Source organism: Papio anubis, chromosome 5 (genome assembly GCF_008728515.1).
Source record: "Papio anubis isolate 15944 chromosome 5, Panubis1.0, whole genome shotgun sequence".
Classification (NCBI taxonomy): domain Eukaryota; kingdom Metazoa; phylum Chordata; class Mammalia; order Primates; family Cercopithecidae; genus Papio; species Papio anubis.
The window spans coordinates 114,153,952-114,180,436 of NC_044980.1; the positions used below are offsets into that span (position 1 = coordinate 114,153,952).

Consider the following 26,485-nt stretch of genomic DNA (forward strand, 5'->3'; position numbering starts at 1 on the left):
TGTAGGAATGGAATAATGAAATAAGTTACATTATAAAAAAGAGATTTAAGCTTCATAAAATGGTAAAAAACAAGGGTAAATTTTCCAAAACTCCTACTTTGGTGTGTTGTTCTTTTCCTCTTACTCCAACAGATGAACAAATGAAGTAGACAAATTACAAGGTAGATGATTGTTCTATCTCAACCCATCATTTGAAATTTCTCAGTGTGGATCACCTTGTCTCTTTTCTCCCAATTTTATTCACCCATATTGTTAAAAGAAAAATAATTATATTAACTAATACATTGTTTGTTAAAATATCTGACTGAAAACTTTATCAATTACGATCTTCAGTAGTTTTTTTCATTTTATATATTCACATCAACAATTTTTCTTTCCATAAAATTTTTCAAGTCTATATAGTCATTGCATTTTTAATCTTATTTTAATCATAATTCTGCAGGATCTGGATTTTCTCTTGTGGTGCAATGTATTAATTTGTAGTTACTGTACTTTATTTTTGTTAACTGAGATAGGTTGAAAATAAGAATTAATTTGTATAAGTTAGATAAGGCACTTTTTTTTTTTTAAAGACGGTGTCTCACTCTGTCACCCAGGCTGGGGTGCAGTGGTGCTATCTTGGCTCACTGCAACCTCTGCCTCCCAGATTCAAGCAATTCTCCTGCCTCAGCCTCCCGAGAAGCTGGGACTACAGGCACGTGCCACCACACCCAGCTAATTTTTGTATTTTTAGTAGAGACAAGATTTCACCATGTTAGCCAGCATGATTTCCATTTCCTGACCCTTGTGATCCACCAACCTCGGCCTCCCAAAGTGCTGGGATTACAAGTGTAAGACACCACTCCTGGCCAGTAAGGCACCTCTTTTAAAGGTGCCATATTTGCTGAAGTAAAAAAATTGTAATTCACCTTGGTGTATATATAATTATTGAACTTTTCCTTCACCATTTTTTATACATAAGGTATTCTTGGTGACCTGGTAGATACATTTAAATTAAAATGAATTAAGAATACTAATTTCAAAGAATGTTTTGTCTTTCTAAGAAGTCATTTCTTACATGAATTTTATGATGAAAAAAATAAATCTCAAATAGACAAGTAGTTCCATCTTCCTATTTGACATAGACCGTGTTATTTAAAAATGAGTATTAAAATAAAACATGAAACTGCTGAGAGATTACCTAAATCATTCAAAAATACAGTTTTATTAAATTGTATTTACACAGCATTCTAATGTGTCCTTTTTTAGAGAAAAATCCAGGTGACAAGATTACTTTTATGCAACATTTCCTCAGAGGAGTCATTGCAAACTATATAGTCAGTCTGCAAGCAGACAGGGAGGCTCTTCAGAGATTATAGGCTTGCTGTCACCAGAACAATCAGCCTGTTTTAGAGCCTATGCCCTGCAGGCTGTTTTTCCCCAAACACTGTGTAGAATATGGTCACTTTGTTGGTTGGAATCATCTTCTGACACACCCTGGCAACTTACAGATGAAGCCAAGTAAACGTTCCTCATTACTATGCTACAGTCTCCATCCCACAAAAGCTACAGCTTCAATACCAAGACATGCGACCTATAGTTGGCATAATGACTCACTGTGTTTGCACTACTGGAACCACTCTTTTACATATAATGATTCACTCTCTCCCCTTTCTCCCCTCTCCTAAAACTGTCTTGTCACTTTCCCTCAGAAAGACACTGCTTTGGAAAATAGTTCCTGTGTCCTCCTTACTTGTACCAAGTAATAAAACTTCTATTGATCAAAACCTGCCTTCTCATGAAGAGTTCTTTGTTACCAGGCAAATAAACTCTGCTTTTTTGGGGTTAACAAATCAAGCAACTCAAACTATGGCACTCATGTAAATTACATCTGCTTATCTTATTGTAGCACTGATGGAGCTACTTCAGCATAATTCAGAAATTATATATTGAAATTCTTCTATTAGAATATTTTAATAAGTCAATTTTAAATATTAAACTGTATGTAGGTATTCATTTAAAAACAGGGTGAACATGTTCTTAATATATAAATTTATATTAATTTTTTCCTATCCTAGGTAATTTAAATTGGAATTATCTCCGTTCCATATCTCAACTTAAAAAGTATTTTAATTTTAAAATTATGTTAATTTATCTCTTTTAGTTTTTACTATTATATTATAAAAATAACATTAAATAGCTTATGGTATCAAGTTAATCTTTCCTGTGTTGCCTTTTTTCTCTTGTATTTAATATGGTAATTACTTTAAAACCTGATTGTGTGTTTTGTTTCCTCAGGAAATCATAAGAGCATTGTTTATTTACAATATACTTTTTAATATGTAAAGAGGCAAAACACAAGCACATATAAGAATAACTATAGAATGATACATGCATGAAGTTTTCTTTAGTATATAATTTTTAAATTTCATATCATATACCCTCCTGATTTTAGCAAGTAGGCACCAGTAAGTAAGGCATATGGACTATTCTAATCGGTTAGGTCACTTTGGCTACTACAGATATTGTACTTTTCTGTATCTATTTTGAATATCAACTCTTCATATGATACATAATAAATTCAAAAAGATATAACTGCTTAACCATACATATGCCACAATAGATATCCAATCTCCAGTTAACATTTATTGAGTGCTAGCACACAACTGAAATAGTGCTAAGTGCTTTTCATTCATTGATTTATTCCCTGTCAAAGCAACTCCATGAGGTACCTAGGAACCTCTCAAGGCAAAACAGAAGCACCAGAGATTAAACTGTCCAGAATTATATATAGATAATAAGCAGAGAGTTGAAACGCCAGTCCACCATTGTTTGATATCAAAACTCATATTGTTTTACATGTAAACTATAGTGTTTCTTAAAATATGCAATGCATTCTTATCTTTCATTTTTTAGAAACACTTCATCGACGTATGATTGGCAATACAAAAAGCTGTGCACATGTAATGTATACAACTTGATGAGTGTGGGGATGAGTATGCGCTCATGAAATCGTCATCACAATCTTTATTATAAACATACCCATCATCTCAAAAAGTTTTCTCCCACCCTTCTTATTTATTAAATTCTTATTTCTGTAAAGTAAAATGCAGTTAATCCAATTAGAATATTGTAAATTGTTCTTGACTCAGGAAAGAGAATTTTTAGAACATTTAAAGATGATTGGTATAGTCCATTAAATCAATTCTCTACTATTACTGTGATCTAGATTCCAGAACGATTTTTTCCCATATAAATGTATTAAAAATACAGAAAATAGGTGTCACTTTGTTATCTAGAGAAATAAATCACTGAACTAGAAGGAAAAACTTGCAGTTTTCTTGTCTACTTCACATTGCTTGTGTGCAAGTATCTATTTTAAAATGACTGTTTTTGCTCCTGGTACTAGCAAGCATAGAAAATTTAAGAGAATAGATACATTAATTGATTTGGGATTTGCAACAAAATACTCTATGAATATAGTGATGGAATGATCTTGATACTAATTTCAAGAATAATTGTGTGGTATGAAAGCTTGATATTTTTACATTAGAATGGTCAGTCTGAGTACTACTTTAACTAATATTGATATTCTGAATTGGTTTCATTATATCTTTAGTTCAGTAAAAACTTTTTATAGATGTTATTGAACAGAATAAAACACCATACATATGTAACAGTGAAAGCACATGTTAATAAAAATTTTTAAACTAATTGTGATAATAACTAACTTAAAATCCTGTATTTCATAAACAAAAACTGGAAAGTGGAGGGGGATTGGAGGAGAGGAAAATCATTCTGATTTCTCTATCGTACATGACTGCCTTGTGGGGAATAGCTCATTTTTTCTTATCAGATATTCAAACTAGAGAAATATACGTACAAGTGTTTTGAGATAAATGAATAGAATGTAGTTGTTTCAAATATTATATTACAAATTGTCAGTGGGTAAAAAAAAAAAAAAAAAAGATGTACTTTTCATTAAATAATTTTTAAAAGCATTAAAAAAAGAACCTCTAAAAGATGACCAAGAAAAGATCAGATTTAATGCAAATGACAATGTTTACAAGTTAATATTAACATATGAAGTTAAAATTTCCCAAATCTTGTTTAAAAACAAAGTTAATTAATTGCTTAAAAGGCACATGTAAAAATTTAATGGGACTAGTTAAAAGTAACAACACAAAAAAATACATGAGAGAAACACATAAAAGCAAGAGATATGATATTCTAATTAAAACCTTACAAAAAAATAATTACATTAAACCAAATAAAACATTTTGTAATACTGAAAATATGTAAAATTCAGTGTAGCATTTATCTATCAAAATAACACATTACATAAAATAGCTAAGGATAAAAATTACAAATTCAAAAGTTATTAAACCACAATTTTACTGTGAAATTTTAAATATTTCTCTTTGAGATTATCTCAAAAGGTGAATATTTGATATAGTTATATATTTCTATTTATATTGTTGTTATTATTAGTAAAATGGTAATTAAGTTGGAAAAAGCAATGTATAGGCAAAAGAAAGTTAATGTTTCTTTTTTCATAATCAAAGCCAGTATTTAAAAAAACACAAACCTCCATAATTTGCAAATAATAGAAAATATAAATTGTATTTTATTATAATATAATGGTACTATAATTCAAGTTTAATAATAACCAAACGAATACAACTAGATAGTAATAAAAAACTTTTTATTAATTGAAAAAAATGAGTAAGTTACAACTGTAATTATATAATACATAATAATAGGACAGTGATACCTAACAAAAATTATGAAATAACATCATAAAAATAATTGATGGAAAGTTTATAACTTTAAAAATGTTGATATTAACATGAAATATTGAAACCAAATTATTTTAACTCTAGCTGCATATTAGATTTTTTTAATAACTCCCATCTAATGTTAAATAAATTAGAAACTCTGGAAATGCATTTGGCATCCGGAGCTGGGTTTTTTAATTTGTTTTTCTTAAATTAAATGCCAAAGGTGATTCTAATATTTGGCGAAAAAGAAACATTGATCAAAATATCATAACAACATATTAGAAAATAAACCAAAATTTAAGAAAAGGGATTAATAAATGCAGTGGTCAAATTTAGTTCACTAAGAAACAAAAAAATTATGTAATTGAAAAATAAATCTGTGAGTTTATTATGGAAAAGTGAATGAAGATAACCTAATCATATGTCTAGTTGATTTAAAAAAATAACATTTGATCACGCCTGTAATCCCAGCACTTTGGGAGGCCGAGGCGGGCGGATCACGAGGTCAAGTTATTGAGACCATCCTGGCTAACACAGTTAAACCCCGTCTCTATTAAAAAATACAAAAAACTAGCTGGACGTGTGGCACGTGCCTGTAATCCCAGCTGCTTGGGAGGCAGAGGTTGCAGTGAGCCAAGATCGCGCCACTGCACTCCAGCGTTGGCGACAGAGCAAGGCTCCGTCTCAAAAAAAAAAAAAAAAAAAACAAAAAACAAAGACATTCGAAATTAATATAAACTGTCAAGGGGTGTATTATAGCAATTATCCTAATAGATTTCATAAGGACATTTATTAAAATTAAGCATGTATTTGTGATTAAAAAATGAATTCACTAATGTGGTAGTTTGAAAGGTCAACAAAAATATTAATACTTACAAACTAAAAAGGATTTTTTTTTTTTTTTTTTTTTTTTTAAGAATGAAGTGGCAATTATAAAGTGTGGTAAGATTTCACTGTAGGGAATAAGCATAAAATAAAAATTAACCCTTGCTCTTAATGTATACAAATTGCCATAAGGAAACACCTAAATAACCCCAAAATGAGAGAATTCTCAGAAGATATGACTTTTTAAAGGTCAGGATTTAGTTGCAGAGAACAGAATCTACTCTTCCAGTCTTCGTACAGGAGGTTTTTCCTGTAAAAGTGGGCTGACATGGATGTTTAACACCATTTTATCATGGACACTGCAGTGTTTGCACTGGGCCTTAAAAGACCAATAAATATATTTCAGGAGGGTGAAACTGGGAGGGGGTCACAGACAGAAGAAACCATGTTTACAACAGTAAAAAAAGAAAAGTCATAAAAATTATACATAGCTTCTTTTGCAGAAGCATAAACAGATCGGGTCAATGATAGCTGGGGCAACACACAAATTTGGAATGCTACTTTATAGTACTTTGGTTTTGTTTTAGGAGAAATAAGCTGATAAAAGTATTTAAAATTAAAACATAAAATGTGCCAAATCCTGCTATAAAAACTCAATTAGGATAATATTAAAGATCGAAATAATTTTAGTAAATTTTAATATTCTTCCTAACTTGTAGATTTACTCAATATAGTATGTGTATGTATAGTAAATGAGCTCTAGAAAGAGAATCCTAAGCCAATTAGAAAACTTCCTTAGAAAAATAAATTTGGAATTGTTGAGTTATAGACATTCTCATGGTTTACCGCAAAATGCTTAGATTTTATAAACTGTGCAATTTGAATCTTCATGTTGATAATATAACATGCAGCATTTTTCACAATTATTTACCCAGAGAAATATATTCCTTATAGCATTCTGGGGGCTAGTGTTTCATGAAACAGACTTTTGAATATACTGACCTAAGTCACTGATTTTCTCAATTATTTCCAGACTCTTTGAAACAATGTATTAAAAATTTGGGTTAGGTCACCATTTAATTTATCTTTTGATATTTTATTTCATTTTTAATATGCTTTTCTTACACATTTACAAAATTAGGCAGATGTAGAATTGGTATTTTAGCAGATATCAGAAGAAAATTTGAGTAGACAATCAGGGAGATTTTACTCAAGGCTATTGCAGTGGAGTGGAGGCCAGAAGCAGTCTGAGCTTACCTTCAATTCAAAGAAAAGACTGGAGGTTTTAAAAAGCTGCATAGAGAAGATCATGGGCCATTCCTTTTGATAATTGGCATTGCCTCTTACCCCCTTCAAAACAAAGTAAGCTTTCTCATATTTTTGTGACACAAGGTTGTTTCACAACCTGGAGCAAGGCATTCTTCGTAAGTTATCCCTTCCCAGATACTGGAAAGTGTTGATGCTATCTCCCTATGATTACATTTTGAAGATATGACTTTCAGATCCTTGAGAAACAGCCCTGGCTTGTAAAACTCGTAAGAACCCTTTTAAAAGATTTATATCTCTTGGGAGGCCAAGATGGGCGGTTCACCTGAGGTCAGGAGTTCGAGACCAGCCTGGCCAACATGGCAAAACTCCGTCTCTATTAAAAATACAAAAATTAGCCAGGAGTGGTGGCAGTCACCTGTAATCCCAGCTACTCAGGAGGCTGAGGCATGAGAATCGCTTGAACCAGGGAGGCGGAGATTGTGGTGAGCCAAGATTGCACCGCTGCACTTCAGCCTGGGCAACAAGGGCTAAACTAGGTCTCAAAAAAAAAAAAAAAAAACCTGCGAGTTCTCACATTTATGCCTGTATTCACAACATGTCTGAAATGCTTCTCCACTCCAGCCACTCATTAAATTTGCTGTATCTCTAAAAAAAAAAAAAAAAAAAAAAAAAAAAAAAATACATCTAAAAAGAACAGAAAAGGGATTTACGATTATGAATATTTGTTTTTTGGTTCTTTTTTTTTTTTTTTAAGTAAATGCCCTGTAAAGAGGGAGGTCAAGGACCTCAAGTGAGGAATACACTCATCTGTCTAAGCTTTAGTCAAGCCAAGTAGAACGTTAAGTCTATCTTGGGAACAGATAAGCAGAGGGAATGGATGTGACATTTTTTGGACATTTTCTCAATATTGAGCCAAAAGATATGCATTGCTAGATATACAGATAGGTAGACGAACGTGTCTTATCAGGGACTAAAGTAAACCAGTTTACTGTCTCTTTGTTTCCAAAACAGTCTGTTTACTAAAAACCAGAGCAAGAAGGGGCAGATTTTTATATCCTTCCTTTGAAATCATTCTCTGAAAAATAGTTTTTTAAATGTTAAGAAATATCATAATCCTAAAATCCCCATTACAAATGATAAATGGTCACATACTTCAGATGATGCAAGCCCTAACCCCTGGCAGCTTCCACTTGGTGTTGAGCCTGTCAGTGCACGACTCTACTGTGTGATACAGCCATATAGGCCATAAAGTCGTACCTGTCATTCCCCTCTCTGAAGGGAGAGCACGTTTGGGTCACACCGGAGCCTTATCTCTTCCCAGTTTGCAAACTGATATAACCAATAAAGCTCTTCTTTGTACTGTTTAGCCATCCTGGCGGTCTTTTGGAACAGCCAGGACTCTTGATAATAATGCACTGGTGTTCTCAATGGGATGGCTCTGATGAAATGGGATTTGTGATTCTTTTTCCATAAAATTATTTTAGAAAATTAAGAATGTGTTCTTTATGTATTACAGAGTTGTGAGATAGTTGTTTTGTTTGTTCTTAAAAAAAAGAAAACTTAGTAGTAGTTTTCTTTAGGACCTGGAGAGAAGTCCATGATAGAATGGATATTATATTGACCATCATTCTCAGCATCCTATCTTTTGTCTGTCCTTGAAGCTTTGGGAGTGTGTTAATGCTTGTGGCATCTGGCTAACTCTTCGTTGAAGATAATTTCTTTTCATGTGATATGGTTTGTCTCTGTGCACACACCCAAATTATCATCTTGAATTGTACTCCCATAATTCCCACATGTTGTAGGAGGGACCTGGTGGAAGATAATTTGAATCATGGCGATGGTTCCACCCATAATGTTCTCATGGTAGTGAATAAGTCTCAAGAGAACTTATGGTTTTATCAGGGGTTTCCACTTTTGCATCTTCTTTATTTTCTCTTCCCACTGCCATGTAAGAATTGCCTTTCACCTCCCAACATGACTCTGAGGCCTCCACAGCCATGTGGAACTGTAAGTCCAATGAAGCCTCTTTTCCTTCCCAGTCTCAGATATCTCTTTATAAGTAGCATGAAAATGAATTAATACAGTAAATTGGTACCAGTAGAGTGAGGCATTGCTGAAAAGATACCCGAAAATGTGGAAATGACTTTGGAACTGGGTAACAGTCAGAGGTTGGAAAAATTTGGAGGGCTCAGAAGAACACAGGAAAATGTGGGAAAGTTTAGTACCTCCTAGAGATTAGACAAATGGCTTTGACAAAAATGCTGATAGTGATATGGACAATAAGGTCCGGGGTGAAGTGGTCTCAGATGGAAATGAGGAACCTGTTGGAAGCTGGAGCAGTTATGTTTTAGTAAAGAGACTGGCAGCATTTTGACCCTGCCCTAGAGATTTGTGAAACTTTGAACTTGAGGGAGATGATTTAGGATATCTGGCAGAAGAAATTTCTAAGCAGCAAAGCATTCAAGAGGCGACTCGGGTGCTATTAAAAGCATTCGATTTTTAAAGGGAAACACAGCATTAAAGTTTGAAAAATTTGCAGCCTGAAAATGTGATAAAAAAGAAAATCCTATTTTCTGAGGAGATATTCAAGCCAACTGCAGAAATATGCATAAGCAACAAGGAGCCAAATGTTAATCCCCTAGACAATGGGGAAAATCCCTCCAGGGCATTTCGGGGGTCTTCACAGCAGCCCCTCTCATCACAGGTCTGGAGGCCTGTGAGGAAAAAGTGGTTTCCTAGGCAGGGCTCAGGGTCCCCGAGTTGTGTGCAGCCTAGGGACTTTGTACTCCTGTGTCCCAGCCACTCCAGCTCTGGCTGAAAGGGGCCAACATAGAGCTCGGGCCATGGCTTCAGATGATGCAAGCCCTAACCCCTGGCAGCTTCCACTTGGTGTTGAGCCTGTCAGTGCACAGAATTCAAGAACCGAGGTTTGGGAACCTCTGCCTAGATTTCAGAAGATGTATGGAAATGCCTGAATGTGCAGGCGGAAGTCTGCTGCAGGGGTAGGGCTCTCATGGAGGACCCCTGCTAGGGCAGTGTGGAAAGGAAATGTGGGGTCAGAACCCCCATGTAGAGACCCCACTGGGGCACCACCTAGTGAAGCTGTGAGAAGAGGGCCACTGTCCTGTAGACCCCAGAATGGTAGATTTACTGACAGTTTGCACCATACATCTAGAAAAGCTGTAGACACTCAGTGCCAGCTCTTGAAAGCAGCCAGGAAGGAGGGTGTACCCTGCACAGCCACAGGGGTGGAGCTGCCCAAGACCATGGGAAACCACCTCTTGCATCAGCGTGACATGGATGTGAGACATGAAGTCAAAAGAGATCATTGTGGAGCTTTAAGATTTGACTGTCCCGCTGGATATTGGACTTGCATGGACCCTGTAACCCCTTTGTTTTGGCCAATTTCTCCAATTTGTAATGGCTGTATTTACCCAATACTTGTACCTCCATTGTATCTAGGAAGTAACTACCTTGCTTTTGATTTTACAGTCTCATAGGTGAAAGGGACTTGCCTTGTCTCAGATGAGACTTGGGACTGTTGACTTTTGGGTTAATGCTGAAGTGAGTTAAGACTTTGGGGTACTGTTGAGAAGGCATGAAAATGGTTTTGAAATGTAAGGACATGAGATTTGGAGGGGCCAGGAGCAGAATAATATGGTTTGGGTCTGGGCCCTCACCCAAATCTCATCTTGAATTTTACTCCTGTAATTCCCATGTGTTGTGGGAGGGACCCAGTGGGAGATAATTTGAATCATGGGAGTGGTTTCCCCCATACTGTTCTCGTTGTAGTGAGTAAGTCTCAAGAGATCTGATGGTTTTATCAGGGGTTTCTGCTTCTGCATCTTCCTCATTTTCTCTTGCCACCACCTTGTAAAAATTGCCTTTTGCCTCCCTCCATGATTCTGAGGCCTCCCAAGCAACATGAAACTGTAAGTGCAATTAAACCTCTTTTTCTTCCAAGTCTCAGGTATGTCTTTATCTGCAGCATGAAAATGGACTAATACACCAAGAATCTGTTTAGTTATCCATGTACAAAGAAAGATTTCTAATTAAACAACACTACACATTTTTTGACCATTCTCCAACACATTCTGTTTTCAGTTTAGGCTTAATCAAGAGCCTATTATATTCAGTTTGGGGAGGTATAGATTCCTTTACTCATGTGCTCTTTCTCTCTTAAACTATATTAATTCAGGAGTGTCAAACTGTGGTTTCAAAATGTATTCATTTAAAATAAATATATAAGTTTAAGTTTTGCTTTATATAAATCTTACACACCATTTTCAGAAATAATTAAAATACCAATTTATTATACAATTTATAAAAAAGCATGGCCTAATTACATGAATTAAATTGTAGTATTTCATTCAAGCATGCATCTATCATGTGTCAATCTAGGAACTTAAATATAAAAATTAAATAGACTAAAATCCTTGTCCTGTGGACAGAAAAAATATATATTTTATATACATATATGCTATATATAGTATATATATGCTAGATATACTACATATAGTGAATTTTATGCATATATGTATTATGCATATATATAGTATATTGTGCATCTATATGCACACACATATGGTTTCCATATGAAAAAATTAAAATTAAGAATCTCTCTTCTCCATATATACCAGTTAACATTCTATTGCTTCTTTTGACCTATGGTTTTCATAATTTAAAAAATACATATAATAAAATATTTCATTTCTTTATAATTAACTGTGACAATTTCTTCTGTTTAAATGTGGCTCCTTATACAGAAACTTTAGAAAAAGCATACAATTTTTTAATAGAAATTTATAAGGAGGTAAGATAATGAAGTTTTGATATCCAAGAATCCCAGCTTCTATTTTTTATTGTGTCACCTAATAACCATAGAAAACTACTTGATTACTGTGAGTCTGTTCCATCATCTGTAAAATACAACTAGTAATAACTTCTTGAAAAAGTTGTTGCAGGAATTAAACAATATAATAATTATGAGTATGTTTGATGTTATACCTGGGACATAGTGAGCATTCACTGCATTGGTTACATTATCCTATTATTCTCTCAAAATTAAGGCTATTTGCAAATCAGACTCACATCAAACTTAAGACAACTAGTAAAATTTAAATAAAAATGACCTTAGCAAATTTAGATTATTTTCTTCTATTTAGACCTTCCCACAGTTACATTTTGAATAAACCACTCATCACATTCTGTCTTGAATTATAGTTTTAATCTTATCTCATATCTCTTGATCTATTATGAAATTCCTGAAGAATGCTCTTGTAAAGAGCTTTGCCCATACATGCTTAATAAGTATTTTTTTGTGTTTTTAATTTGTGAATATAGCCCTTTAAATTTACCAATTTTTCTCAATAACACAGTTTTTAAAACAATAAAGCATACCTTATTTTAGCAGCATTTTGTCAGGAAGAATTGATCATATTCACCTTAAAAATATTCTCATTTTGCTGTATTTTGTTCAATTTAATTTTAATCATCAGCATTTCCAAATGCATGCAAACATAAATCTCATTTATTTTTGTATCCCCAGGTGTCTTTTAAATATATTGCTTCTGTTGTATGGGACAACCACGATAAATTATACCATATTATTATGCAAGACAGAGCAACAGAGTACCATTGGGCCCTATTCACTCAATTTTTACATGTCTTTTATGAGCTTACAAAGGTATAAGCAGAGAATTTATACATTCAGAAAGAGTTATGTATCCCCATCATATAAATTCACTATCCGTTTTTTAAGCAGAGCACAGGATTTGCTGCACGCAGCCTCATTAATGATCTGTCTCAGGAGTAAAGAAACCACCAAGGAGATCAAGTTGGCAAGATTTTTGCTTCAGTAAGTAATAGCACTCACAGGAGAGAAATTCCAAAAAGTTTCAAAATATGCCATATGCATATTAGAACAGTTAGGAGAAATCATAAGCAATGACTCCCTTAAGCCCCATTAAACTTCAAGTTAGCCAAATTAGAAACCTTTCCTTGAAAAACAGGCAAGCATATCTAGAAAGCTTTGAGTATTAAGAGGCTTGGATTCTACCCTTGATCTTCCTCCTGACTCATAACATAATGTCAGCAAGTTGTTTGAAGATTCTCTTCCCTTTTTATTCCTTCCAGAAAATCAGGATTGAGAATTAGAAATCTTTCACTAAATGGACAGAAAAACAATGAAGAAGAAACAAAGTAGGTTTTAGTTTCCCATGTAAAAAGTTACTGACTGAAAAAGTCAACAGCTGACAATAAGATGAGCAGTATATAAATTTAGATCTCTTGGACTGTCATCTAAAGGACTGAGAATTGCGGCACGTTCAACACATGAGTAAGTGGTATCTGAAAATGCACTGGCAAAGAAATGATTACTAAATTTGGCACAAGTGATTGCCTTAGAGTTTTTATTATCATTTTTAATTGTTTTCATATATTGAACATACCCAACCAATCTTCCAACAATAGAAACAAGAGCAAAAGGGGGCAGAATAATTATTTTTAAAGGGGGAAAATGGAGCCTTTTGAAAATTAGATTTCTTGGTTTCATCATGACAGTGGGTATAGAAAAGAAAATAGAAAGTATTTATTTCTTAATTTAGAGAACTCTGGGAGCTGAGGTTCAAGGGAAGACTATGGTGTCAGCCCTGAGAAAATGTTCTTGCTGTTGCTTGAGCTGCTGCTCTTTCAGGGAAACCACAAAGACAGGACTCATTTACAAGTAACTAATATTTATACATTGATATCATGGTATTCTTTAACCCTCAATAACCATGAGGTAAGTTTCCTTATTACCCCAGTTTTACAGATGAAGAATTAAAGTCTCAGAAAAGGTAAAAGAAATTTTTTAAAGTCACACACCATTGAAAGAGTCTTTGCAAAAATTCTAACAGTGAGAAAATTATGACAGTGAAAGAGATCTGACCTAACCAGCTTCAATTTGCCTTTAACCTCCAAACAGCCCTTGTTAATTCCTGAGCTTAGTTTGAGCTAACTGGGGCGGGGGGCGGGAATTTAGTTTATAGTTTGCTTTGAAACAAAGATGATGACAGCACTTTCCCGAAACAACCCCCGCTCCTTGCCTGGGAACCAGACCACCTTTGGAGAACTAACCAATTAGCCACAAGATTAGAAATTGGGGTTTAGGAGTCATGCAGACAGAGGCCACAAGTTTCCTTACCTTCTCAAATGCTCCTATAGATAACATCACTATTGTAAAACCTAAAATTGGGCTCAATACAATTTTCAGAGTCTGTATTCTGATGGACCAGCTGGCATCACCCAGAACAATAATCTGGCTCAACTAGTTCTGTGATCCTACGTAGGAACAGAAAGCAGCAAGAGGAACCCATTTGACCCCCTGTGATTTCATCTGTGACCGGACTAATCAGTAGTCCTTATTCCCTAGCCAGCTGCCCAACAAACTATCCTTATTTTTTTATTTTAAAATATTAGTTAATATTATTTTTTGCACAAATTTCTAAAATGGCAATGCTGCACTACAGAGAATAGTAATTATATATGGTCAAAATTTCTGTTGTTCTATAACATTAAGTTAGTATTGTTACAAAAATAATTATTGTATTGTAAAAAAAATGGTATTATATCTTTTATTTAAGTTCAGGAGTACATGTGCAGGTTTGTTACATAGGTAAACTTGTGTCATGCGTTTTTTTTGTACAGATTATTTCATCATCCAGGTACATTAAGCCTAGTAATCATTAGTTATTTTTCCTGATCCTCTTCCTCCTCCCATCCTACACCCTTCAATAGTCTCTAGTGTGCGTTGTTCCCCTCTCTTGTGTCCATGTGTTCTCATCATTTAGCCCCCCACTCATAAGTGAGAACAAGTAGTATTTGGTTTCTGATCCTGTGTTAGTTTGCTAAAGATAATGGTTTCTAGCTCCGTCCATGTCCCTGCAAAGAACATGATCTTCTTTTTATGGCTGCATAATATTCCATGGTGTATATTTAACACATTTTCTCGATCTAGTCCATCACTGATGTGCAGTTAGGTTGATTCCATGTCTTTGCTATTGTGAATAATGCTCCAATGAACACATATGCATACGTTTCTTTATAATAGAATGATTTATATTACTTTGGGTATATGCCTAATAGTGAAATTGCTGGGTTTAATGGTAGTTTTGTCTTTAGGTCTTTGAAGAATCACCACGCTGTCTTCCACAATGGTTGAACTCATTACATACACTCCCACCAACAGTGTATAAGCACTCCTTTTCCTCCACATCCTTGCCAGCATCTTTTTATATTTTGACTTTTCAGTAATAGCCATTCTGACTGGCGTGTGATGGTATCTTATTGTGGTTTTGATTTGCATTTCTCTAATGATCGATGATGTTGAGCTTTTTTTTTCATATGATTGTTTGGCCGCATGTGTTTCTTCTTTTGAAAAGTGTCTATTCATATCCTTTGCCCACTTTTTAATGAGGTTATTTTTTCTTGTAAATTTGCTTAAGCTCCTTATAGATGCTGGAAATTAGATTTTTGTTGGAAGCATAGTTTGCAAAATTTTCTCCCATTCTGTATGTTGTCTCTTTACTCTGTTGATAGTTTCTTTTGCTGTGCACAAGTTCTTTACAATTAGATCCCATTTGTTAATTTTTGCTTTTGTTGCAATTGCTTTTGATGTCTTCATCATGAAATCTTTGCCTATGTCCTGAGTGGCATTAACTAGGTTGTCTTCCAGAGTTTTTATAGTTTGAGGTTTTACATTTAACTGTTTAATCCATCTTGCATTGATTTTTCTTATATGGTATAAGGAATGGGTCCAGTTTCAATCTTTTGCATATGGGTAGCCAGTTATCCCCAAACTATCTTTAAAACACCCTAGTCTCCATATTTTTGAAGAGGGTGTCTTGAGTAACAATATAACTTTGCCTCCCATTTAGCTAGCTCTGCCTGTATTACACTCTTTCTCTGTTGCAATTTCCCTGTCTAGATAAATAGGCTCTATCTGAACAGTTGTCAAGATGAACCCATTGGGCAGTTATACCACATTTTTTTTTTAATATCTAGGATTCAGTTTTCTTGATTGCACAGTACAAGTTTTTTCTAAATGTATATAATAACATTTAAAAATTTCATTGAGTATACAAAGATAATACTCTAAAAGGTTGTTATTTAGAAAATATCACAAAATATATGTATTAAATATGCTAACTGGATGCTTTTGTGAAAGAATGTGAGCCAGTCTACCCAAATTAAACATATCAAAGATGCATATTTTTTAAAATAGGCAAACTAATAAAAAAGTAAAGAAATGTATGTCAAAAAATAAAGTATTAGTGAAATAAATCATTTGGTTTATCAGTTTTCTAATTGCTAACAAACACTTTAGTTGCATTAAAAGAAAGTATACAACTCAGATATATTTCCTCCTAATATTAAAAAAGGAGTAATATTTGTTGTTTTACTATTTATAGAAGAGACAGCAGATGTATAACAAAAAGGGCATCATATTATAGTTATGTCAGAATATATATTATTAATATATACACGTATTTTTGTATATTTGTGACAATAAAGACTTCAAAATATATTTTAAATTAGGAAAACCAGTTCTAGGAAATTTACAATAACATAACCTCATCTTATTTCCTTAGATCACCTAGATCCACATTTCTTAGAATGTACTATAGAAAAACTGGTTTGGCAGGATTATAACAGGGGTTATTAGTTAAAAAGCATCCCATGATAAATAAGCTTGGAAATTATGAATCAAATTAAATAGCTTTATTTACTTCAGGGTTATCAGATCTTAAGTTGTGATAGTGCATACTTAAATTTTCAGGAGGTAATTATGGTCGGCAGCATTTCTCAAGATCATTTTACCATGCATACATTTATCTTGGAGCATCTTTTGGAAATCTACTTTGAAAAGTAAAGGCCTAATTTAATACTATGACAGAGCCTCGGAAATCTAGGCTCATGATCTTATCAATATAAAAAATATATATATACGGAGAGATGAATGTTCCCAGAATTCTCTAAACCAGGAAATACATAGTTTCTTCTCTCTTTCTTATTCCCTGGTCTAATGTTCAATTGTGGTGAAATGCCATGATAAAACAAATAATTCTAATTTTAGAAAGATTCAATTATCTTTTTTAAAAACTAGTTTTTCTCCCTCTTTTGTTTACTTACATATCATACTTAAAATTGCTTATAGGTACCATAGATAAAATCTGCAGCTTTCATAGTTTGGGGAGATCCGATATGGAGAAAAGACAAACATTTCTATTTTATTCATAACAGTATAATTTACCAAGTTTCTGTAAGCTATAGGTACCTTAAAAGAAAAAAGTTTCCTTAAATATGAAATATAAAATATTTAACAACCAGCAATATTTTAAATAAAAGTCATAAAATTCAATTGTTCAGCAGTTTAGTCTTTCATAATTATTGTTCTGTTTAATCTTGTATGAATTTGTCTGTTATTTTTCATATAGTTCTAGAAGTTTTTAGCCTATCAATTTTTAAAATTATGAGAAACCTGCATTTAAGAGTACTTGTTGGTCTTTTTCATGCATCTATTGGTGATGCCTTTCTAGAAGAACCAAAACTGTAGATGAAAAAAATTACAATAGCCATGATTAAAAATCTGATGTGAATTCATTGTAACTAACAATTAACAAGAACATTTAGTTACTTCTATTTTATTCAGTATTTTAAAATAACAACCAGAGTAATGACTGACAGCATTGCACCAGGACCATTAGAACTTTATAAATTTTACATGGTTTTTAGAATATTCACATCAATAACACATTCACATACATGTAGGTTAAAGAAGATTTAGCATCACTTATTAGAGATGACTCAATTTTTCCAGGAAATCTGAAACCTAGTAAAGACAGTAAAAAGCACAATAAACCATCTTAATAAAACACAAAATCTCCATTTCCTAGGCTGACTAATTAAAAGGTAAAGAAAAATCTGCTGCAGTATGATTTTTTTTTCTTACGGGAAGCACATTTAGATAAGTTGGAAATTGAACTTAATGAGAAGGTACTTGAATTCAAGTTGACATTGAAAGAGTGTATGTCTAAAGTTATCAGTATACACCATATTATAGAAGAATAATGTAAACAAGAAAATCAATACTTTGAGCAAGGGCATGCATGGCTTTTAGAAAAAGCAAGAGCATGTGAAACTGCCTGGATACATGAAATAATTTAGGCGCATCAAGAAAAGTGAAGAGTACAGAATCAAGTTATACTGAAGGAAACATTGTTCTCCTAGGCCTTTAAGACAAACATTCTCAGCAACAGGCCACAATAGCAGTCAGAACTGAAAACAAAAAACAAAAAACAAAAAACAAAGTATACAGGAACTGACAAAAAATAAGTTGGAAAGAGTCACCACTTTAGTTAAGCAAAATGGTGTAGCATTTCAAGGAGAGAAAGAAGGAGAGCAGAAAGCAATGATGTGTGAATGCATGACTTGTAAATCCCATGTAGTGAGATGCAGTAAAATACTGAATTATCAAGGTAGGAATCTAAAAACTTGAAAAGAAAAACTCTATCTTGAGAAGTAAAGTTATTTTAAAAGCACAAGACAACACTTCCAACTTAAAATTTGGTAGGAACTATAACACAGGAAAAAGCTGTGATTCAAAAGATAGTTTAAAATTTAAAAAAAAAAAATAATCAGAATTAAAATCAAAACCTTTTTCTGGGTGCAGACGATCATGCCTGTCAAAGGCATTTGGGTTAATTACTATATTTTTGATAAATTACTTGATAAGCACTTAATTTTTTCTTTAAGCCAATCAAGTTCTGTTAACAAAAGACCATGAAGTCTGTGGAGGAAAAATAAAGGCAAGCTATATTTTTTGAAAAAAGCCATCTGCAGATCAGAGGAGACCAAGCATCCTGATTGGTAGAAAACAGCTGAGTCTCAACTGGGCAGTTTCCAAGTCCAAAACAGAAATCTCTGTTGAATGCCCTTTGCAGGCAGCTAGTGGGAGGAGTTTTCTGGCACAGTGTCTCACCTAGGGTTATAGGAAGCACCTTAGCTCAGAGGCACAGACAAGACGTTTGTCTGGAGCCCTCTCCAGCAACATGGGAAACATGGCTGCCCTTTTCTCAGTCAATATGGTTCTGGGTTAGTTTCGTGTCACAGGTCTTTATATGTTTTGATAGAAAAAATATATACATATAACACATAGACATAAAAATTACAGATGAACAAAAGATCTTACAGAAAAATATTATAGTTTTTATTTTAAAAATCATGACTAAAACATAACATTATAAATTCACTGGTTTATAAGAAGAGAGTTGGATCCAAATTATATTTCTGACAAAGTGGGTTAAGGCTAAATTTAAGATTTTCTTAAATTGTCTTGATAAGTAACCTTATGAAGGCTGTCGAACCAAATGTTGGGTAAAGCAGTTGGAGTCAGTTACTAATATACTGGATTGAACAAAACATAGTTAACTGTGAAAATGTGACCACATTATGTAAGGAAGCGTAAAAGATAAAATAATTATTTTTATAAGATCTGTACAGTATGTTCTTGATTTCAATTCCTTGTCCTTGAAGATAAGAGTGCTGTGTTCCCTTCTAGTATAAGGAGGGTGCCTATTACATGAAAATTTTATTTTTTGCTTTTAAGATGCAGCACTAAGGTTCAAATGATTTTTTTTACCTGCTGTTTCTCAAATGTTTTTCCTTAAAAATTCAATATGCCAGAATAGCTGAGGAATTTTGGAAACAGGAGAGTTTAGCTTAGAGAAGAATAAAAAGGAAGAGGTATAGGAAGGGGAGGGGATGGCTCTAGAGTTTCAGCTAGCTTTGAGGCGGCATTTTGTAATGAGGAAGTCTGAGTCCTTAATGTGTTTGGCAATCCTGAGATATCAGTTGAGATATGGATCCTATTTGGACTGTATACTTTTATAGCCACAGTGTTTTAGTTTAGCTCTAAGCAAAACAAGCTGTTTGATCCCCATAATGTTTGAACATGTCATGGGCTGAAGTCCCAAAGGGGTACTACGTTGTCATGTCTTTGAACTTTGAAAGTACGTGTTGTAAATACATTTATCTGGAAGAGTTGGTGCTAAGGCTGAACACACCGTCACACCTTTAATTGGTGTTGGGGTGAAATATCAGACATGAATAACTAAACCAAAAAGTAAAGTACATATTCACCCCAGGAAGGACAACAAAGCATTCTCAACAGGAAGGAAAATCCTTCATAAACCAGCAGTGAAAAAGCCTTGTTTGAATAGGACACTACATAAACAGAAGAGAGAAGTTCCTCATAAGTTCTCATTAACAGAAGGTCAAAAGATCACTCATAAGCAAATCCCAAAGAAAACCAAAAACTCAACCAAAACAAAACACTGGGAGTTTAATCTATGAAATACTCTCCATGGGTAAATAGTCAACCTGTGGAAGCAGGGATGTCAAGGGTCCCGAGTTTGGGTACAGCAGGCCTTATGTAGTTACCAGAACCACTGGTCCCTCAGCCCCTACTTCACACCAGATTATATCAACATAAACATTTTCTTTCAAATATGAAAGGAAAAGATTTTATTTGTAAATGATATACAAGAAGTAGAATTATGATCTAGGACATACATATAGGCCTCAGATAAATCTGGAGAAGAAAGAACAAAGCAGGGGTTTATTGGGGAAAGAGGAGGTTATGCAAGTTGAAAGAAAGCACATTGGTACTGGCAGTGTCTTATCAGAGCTGGTAAATTCTGATTCACAAATGTGAATAGGATTTCTAATCTTGGTAGGATATGTAATCTTTGAGTTATAGGTAGGCCCTTGCAGTTTTGGATTGGGTGTGTGAGACAGTGAGTCAGGCAAGTGTTCTTGTATACTCACTAGCTGTCTTTGTGCTGCTATCTGTTCTTGCATAGTTCATGTAGTGAGCTGCTGTTTGGAAAAATATCTTGTGACAGTTTCCGTTTTTAGGCAAATCATGCATGAGAGACTTTCCTTTATGGCCTTCCCCGGCTCCATTGCCAGGGTTTGACATAAGTGACTTTATTTTGAATTTTAGAACTTCACACATCCATTATGATTTCTCCCTAAGTGCTAAATCACAACAAATTCATGGTTTTAGGCCGAAATATCAATGCTCTGCATTGTTAAGTACGTTATATTCCAGCTCCTTTACTTACCGGATAAAATCAAGGACATCTATCCTGCTTTTTAAAATAGAAATAAATGTGCTTGCTGTATAATCTCACCAGTTTATTTTCTCAAGATCTGGGGCAATGGAGTTGCCAGACCATTGGGGACTTTATGTTTGTTTCTTTCTTTGCTTTATAAAAGATTTTTGTATTCAGGAATTTTATCAACCACCTGATTGAGCAAGATAATTCTGGGACATATATAATGGGGAGGAAATCTAGAATTATCTCCTCCGTATCACATGTCCCAGAAATCTTTTGCTAGGTAATGTTGTGGAACAAACACAAAATGGGTGGCTTAAAACAATAAAAGTATACTTTTTTCTCATATTACTGGTTAGCTACAGGTTAAGTCTTCTGGTGTGTGTGTGTGTGTTACTTCTAGAGGGAATAGAGGGAAGAATGGTAATAGTAGGGAAAAGATATTTAAGCCTCTTCTAGCTATAGTGAAGTACATATTTGTTACAAATAAGCTATTAATTTTATGTAGTACTATTTTTTTTGACAATTGTTACTTAGTTTTTATTTCATAATCATAAACTTAACTCTGCAATCCAGCTAGGCATGGGAGAGAACAAGGAAAACATGGAACCCAAAGGGAACTGCAGCGAGAGCACAAAGATTCTAGGATACTGCGAGCAAATGGGGTGGAGGGGTGCTCTCCTGAGCTACAGAAGGAATGGTCTGGTGGTTAAGATAAAACACAAGTCAAACTTATTCAAGTTGTCCACAGTCAGCAATGGTGATCTTCTTGCTGGTCTTGCCATTCCTGAACCCAAAGAGCTCCATGGCCTCCACAATATTCATGCCTTCTTTCACTTTGCCAAAGACCACATGCTTGCCATCCAACCACTCAGTCTTGGCAGTGCAGATGAAAAACTGGGAACCATTTGTGTTGGGTCCAGCATTTGCCATGGACAAGATGCCAGGACCTGTATGCTTTAGGATGAAGTTCTCATCTTCAAATTTCTCCCCATAGATGGACTTGCCACCAGTGCCATTATGGCGTGTGAAGTCACCAATATCATGTTCAATTGTTTTGATTTTTAGTTCCCACAGATGAGTGAGAACATGACAAGTTTGTGTCTCTGGGCTTGGCTTATTTCAATTAACATAGTATCCTCCACTTCTCATTCATTTTTATGGCTGAATAGTACTCTGTTGTGTATAGGTATCACATTTTTTCTTTATTAATCTGTTGATGGACACGGGTTGCTTACAAATCTTGGCTATTATGAATAGTGCAGCAATAAACATGAGAGTGTAGATATTGCTTTGATATACTGATTTCCTTTCCTTTTGGGTATAAACCTAGCAGTGGGATAGATGGATAATACAGTAGCTCTACTTTTTGTTTTTGAGAACAAGAAAACTTTTGCAATTCTTTATTTATATATAAAATTTTAAAAATTATATTTATAAGGCTGGGCATGGTGGCTCATGCCTGTAATTCCAGCACTTTGGGAAGCCGAGGCGGGTGGATCACGAGGTCAGGAGTTCCAGAACAGCCTGACCAACAACGTGAAACCCCGTTTCTATTAAAAATAAAAAAAAAATTAGCCGGGCGTGCTGGCACATGCCTGTAGTTCCAGCTACTCAGGAGGCTGAGGCAGGAGAATCACTTGAACCCAGGAGGTGGAGGTTGCAGTGAGCTGAGATTGTGCCACTGCACTCCAGCCTGGGTGACAGAGTGAGATTCCGTCTCAAAAAAAAAAAAAAAAAAAAAAAAAAAAAAAAAGTATAGCTAATTATATTGAATGCATTAACAGGTTATAAATTAATTTTAGATGCAAAAACATATGTCAATTTTCCTATGGGTGTATTGTGATGTCATACAATAACACTTGTTATTTTGCACATTCTTTTCACAGCAATTTAAAATGTAAACTTCTCTTATATTTATTTCCAAATACAAATATTGTGCTTTAAAATTTTATACCATCTTGTTTGTTTTTTGTTTTTACGTGGTGATTTATTAAATTCTGGGATGTAGCATACTGTGCAATAACAAAATGCCTGTTTTAAAATAAGAATTCAAAAATTATGGCCAGGCGTGGTGGCTCACATCTGTAATCCCAGCACTTTGGGAGGCTGAGGCAGGTGGATTACCTGAGGTCAGGAGTTCGAGACCAGCCTGGCCAACATGGTGAAACCCCATCTCTACTAAAAATACAAACATTAGCCAGACATGGTGGTGGGTGCCTGTAATCCCAGCTACTCAGGAGATTAAGGCAGGAGAATTGCTTGAACCTGGGAGGCAGAGGTTGCAGTGAACCGAGATCACACCACTGCATTCCAGCCTGGGCAACAGAGTGAGACTCCGTCTCAAAAAATAAATAAATAAATAATTATGGGAGGCATATGTGTTTAATACTTAGCAACACTATATTATTTGTCACTAACCTATTGATTCCATGGTTTTACATCTGACAGCAAATTTTCTAATTTACTTATATATATATATATATATAAAACATACTTCCATTTTTCCATAATCTTTTTATAATTTTTCTCATAAAAAAACTTTAGAATAATTGGTTGTTATCATTAAAACATCTTGGTACATCTTGACAACAATTATAATAATATTACAAAATAATTTCACACAAAATGTGTTTATCATGTTGCGTTTTTGCATTTAAATAAGAATTAAAATATAAATAAAGAGTTTTGGCTTCTCATCTGTTACATTCATCTCACATTTTGTTTGGGATATTTTGTCAGTTATAGAGAATAAGCAAAAGAGCAAAAATACTGAAATATGCTTAGTATATTTTATGGAATATATTTTTTCAGTGTTTATATTTAGAGAAGGGCAGGAAATTGTAAGGTAGTTAATATTTCATAAGTGAACCTCAACAAAAAAAGCAAAAATATCTATCCCTTTCAGCCAATAAATGTCATTTCATAAAACATCATGTAGCAAACCAATAATATGGTTTGCATAAAGTGTAGATCCAACATTTCTTGTTGGATTAAACTTGTAGTTGACCAGTTTAATCCTATAATATTTAGCATGAAACTCTGATATGCAGATAACAGAACTGAGTTACCCACTGTCAAAAATTCTCCACCCTGCACAAGAGAGGAAGTGTTGTTTTCATGAATGTTTGTAATTCACCAATTAACCTACCACACTTTCTGGTGGAAATATATTAACTTTTCTGCAGTCATAATGACAGAAACATTTTGGCTATTTCTTTTCCTAGCTAGTATTCCCAAAGCTAAGACCTAGGATTCTGTTTGAAATCAAGCTAAAATAGAACAGACTTCAGAATCTTACTACACTCACTCTGCAAAATAAAAAAAAAAGTAAATAATTTTTAATAAATAGACTAAAACTAGATTTTTGTTTCTGAAATCCACTTCTTTCTTGCATCTGAGAAAATATTATATAGAATATTTTAAAACAATAGATGATTAAGAATATCTTGGATTTTATGGCTACCATAAAAATGTGTTACTCAGATCTTATGTGGGAAACATAATTGACTGATCCCAGTTTTACACGTCTGGATTCACTACTGCCTTCACACTATGAGCACACTTCCCTCAGGCAGCTCCCAGCCAATGACTGAGCATGGCAGGGGTATTAAGCAGGCTCATTCTGGCAAGATGTGCATTTTTCCAAAATCTGACTCTGGAAAAAAGACTCATTGTACCAGCTGAAATCTTCTTGCAACTGAGGGACTTCAGTCTGAAAGTCATCTTACCTAATCCTTTTTCTTCCCTCTCCCTTTTACATTTATCAGACCTGCATCATGGTCTAAAGGATCTCACCTGACTCTCCTGCTCCCACGCCCAATAAATCTTTCGCACATTTAATTACATCTTGGAATAAACTTTCAATAACTCAGACTTGCATAAAGTGCGGATCTACCAAAATTTACTCATTTTAAAAGACTATAGCTATTATTGTCACCAAGCAATCTAAAAGGGCCTTGTGAATGTTTATAAGGTTATTTTTATTCATTTGCTTCTTTGAAAATTAATTAAACCAAATCTAATAACCAAAATGTTAACATTTTGATCAGGAAGACTGGCAAGCAGTTCAGTTTACATCCTGCCTCATTCCTTATTGCTTTCCACATGACATTCTATCTTAGATACATACATAGGCATGCCATTTAGTACTTAAATCTCAAAAATTATTTCTTCCTGACTTTGATGTAGCCCCCAAAGTCAGAATCAAGAAAATAAGTAATACATAAGAAGTACTTAGGCAAAGCGGGTAGAAATTGTTAAATAATGTGAAGTTAATGTATATTTCAGTTTGGTCAATATTTTGATAATACATCCATACAGAAAAGTGTTTTCTGTTAAGGATTTATCCTTCTGCAAAATATTATCTATGCTTTATATTTTAAAGTCATATTAATTTATTATATCTCTAATAGAGATCAGTGGAAAGTAATTTTAGACAGAAAATGTTGCATCTTTTACCTATATGCAATATGTCTATATAATTATATATATTTACAATAGAATAAATAGTGTTCAAGCTCAAGTTCATTTACCATTATCCATGATTAACATTAATAAGCCAAATTACTGGACGAATCTTTAAAGTGCTGTCACTTTACCAACAGAGAATCAAATTTTAAATAATATCCTACCAGATCCTTCTTTTGTTCTACTTTGTGCTGTGGGCATTTATGAGAATGTATCTGCCTGGGCTTGCTAATCAATGTGGCAAACTGAGTTGATAACAAATTCTTCTTTGAAGCCATCATTTACCCTGACTATGTTGTAGTTGAACTAATGACTTGGTGGATAGATTTGTCAGGACCTTCTGCTAAGATTAATGTGGTCTTTCTTTCTTAGGCAAGTTAAAAAGAACAAAAAAATGTAAAAGGGAAAACAAAAAGCAAGATTAGAGGAAATAACAATGAATATTGGTATTACTGGAAGTTTCAACTATCCTGTTTGAATTGATATCAATACTATCTATATTATGTCTTTTGATAAATTTTTTGGATTGTTTTTGTGGTATTGTAATAAATCAATCCACAGGAAAATATATATGATAAATTAAAATTTATTTGATTTTATTATTTTTGCATTTGGCAAATAAATAGACAAAATGATAGGAATTAAATGTCACACAAATTAATAGTATAAAAATATGGATAATAATATTATTTGAAAAACTAAAAAGAATTAAAGTTTAGATTCAAGAGAAATCACAAATTAGTAATGTAGTAAAATATAGTTAGCTATCAACATAATCATGTAATAGCAATGTTTTGAAGTATTTTCCAAAAAACTTAAGTTGGCATTGTTTCTATTTTCCAGATATCAATTTAATGTGTTAAATCATATTTTTTCTTATGGTATTAATGTTCAATTTTGAGTAACTATTAGCAATATCATTGGAGATTGTTAGAGAGGTTGAACAAAGTTATTTTAAAATAAAAATATGGAAAATATTTTAAAAATGTTTATGTGATTGTT

At 33.8% G+C, this 26,485-nt stretch overlaps 1 pseudogene across 1 annotated transcript; it reads right to left on the minus strand.

The window, feature by feature from the left end:
- Positions 1-21,535: 21,535 nt before the first annotated feature.
- On the minus strand, positions 21,536-23,447 carry LOC110743601 (annotated as a pseudogene). Its single transcript, XR_002522919.2, has 2 exons — positions 23,435-23,447; positions 21,536-22,131 (listed from the first exon to the last, which is right to left on the minus strand). The product of XR_002522919.2 is annotated as a peptidyl-prolyl cis-trans isomerase A pseudogene (transcript).
- Between the last annotated feature and the right edge of the window lie 3,038 nt (positions 23,448-26,485).